At 40.1% G+C, this 1,793-nt stretch overlaps 1 protein-coding gene across 1 annotated transcript in view; it reads right to left on the reverse strand.

The window, feature by feature from the left end:
• Nucleotides 1-1,793, reverse strand: part of DENND3 (DENN domain containing 3) — a 32,898-nt gene that overhangs the window by 23,302 nt on the left and 7,803 nt on the right.

Raw genomic sequence — 1,793 nt, forward strand, 5'->3', positions numbered from 1 at the left:
TTAAGCTCAGATGGTAGGGTACTGATCAATCTAAACTCCTCTCAGAAACCAGTACAGACTCAAAAGAGAAAAGTCACATGTGGTAGTTGGCTTTGGACATTAATGCTTTAAACAGGTGCTAAACCCTACTATATATGATCAAGGCAGAGGTGTTTAATTATAATGTTTAAATAATTATAAAGTTTAAAATACCCACCCAGAGGCAGAAGCAGCTCTAGAGGGTTAACTCTACCTGGTTACTGTCTCCTCTAAACAGATACGAGAACTAGAAACACTTTTGCAACATCTGGAATTTTCCATGGTTGTTCTGAAGATTTTCCCACTTCTCCCTCAGCAGGCTCTTTTAAAATCCATTTGCCAATTGACTGCTTCTCCCAGCTCAGAGATGTCTCACTTCAGAGAAGAAATTACTCACTTATGAATACTCTACATAAACCACTGATGAGTACTGTAACTGTCAAGCTGAATCCATATTATTTCTCACTCAGTGGAAAGCTGGTGTGAGGTGAGCCCTCTCACAGGCTGAGTTCACAGTATAAAAGAAGCAGGAATCCCACTATAAAGGCTTGATAGAAACAGTAGCCAGAGCTGTAGTCACAGCTGGAAGAGTTCCATATGCAGATTAGCATTGACTTGAGATTTGAGATTTATAAAAGGCAGCAATGAATCAGTTCCTGCAATACCAAGGGCTGATGTAATTGACTGAAATATAAGAAGCGGGGGTGGGAGTGGTCTGGGCAAGAAAAGAGAAAGGAAAACAAACATTTGCTTTTTATTTCACTGAACATTTTGATTTCACACTGACCTGTGCACAGTGAGTTTCCATCATGTTGAAGTCCCTTGTCCACATTAAACCCCTTTACTAATGCTTTAAAAATGACAGAGCAGAGGTACATGCCCTTAAGGGCTGCTAGAGTGATTCATTTCTGATCTCACAGCCTTTTTGAGCCAACGTCTCAAATGCCCAAGTGGAAGGCACTGCTTTGCTCCTCCAGGGCTCTCCTCATGTAAACCAGGGAAAGCCAGTCAGTGCTCCAAGATGATCCAAATCCACAGCATGGGGAAAAAGAGCTGCATGGGCTGGGGAAATCAATGCTCAAGTCTCATTTGGTCTGGAGCCAGGTTGGGAGTTGGTGATGCACCTCAGTTGGTATCCAGAGAGTGCTCCCTTGCTCATCTGCTCGAGACACGAGCACCAGCAGAACAAAGGGGAAGAGTCAAGCTCCAACCTAAAACACCAAAATCTTTCAACTTATGTACAAGAAGCAAATACCTGCAACTGGCTTCAAATTTGACTCTAGAAAGCTTGACTGAAATTTAGTGAAGAAAACCTCTTCTACCTTTGGACCACAGGTCTGCAAGTGAAGACACACAGTAATGTCCAATCTACACAGACAGGTTCCCTGATATGAAGAAATTTAAATTCATAAAAGATGCAAATAGATCCTAACAATTTAACAATAAAGTAACCTCAAAATAAGTGAAATTACTTAATTACAACATATATCCACGTTCACTTACCTTTTCAATCATCCACACTGCAGACTGATTGTCTCTAACCAGTGTATCCTAAGAATTTCTCTGCTAGTTCTACAACAGCCAAGCAACAACTGTACTTCCTCAAGTGACTTGGATTATTTCCCTGAAGTGTCATTAACTGCTTATTAATACATATATATTCATGTTCTTATGACATTTATTTGGTGCATTATAAAAACCTCTTTGTGCTTTGAAAGTGATTTTTCTAAGAGTGGCAAAATTACAGTTAACCACCTTCCAAAACAACCAATAAT

Source organism: Corvus brachyrhynchos, unplaced genomic scaffold, assembly GCF_000691975.1.
Source record: "Corvus brachyrhynchos isolate BGI_N302 unplaced genomic scaffold, ASM69197v1 scaffold89, whole genome shotgun sequence".
Lineage (NCBI taxonomy): Eukaryota > Metazoa > Chordata > Aves > Passeriformes > Corvidae > Corvus > Corvus brachyrhynchos.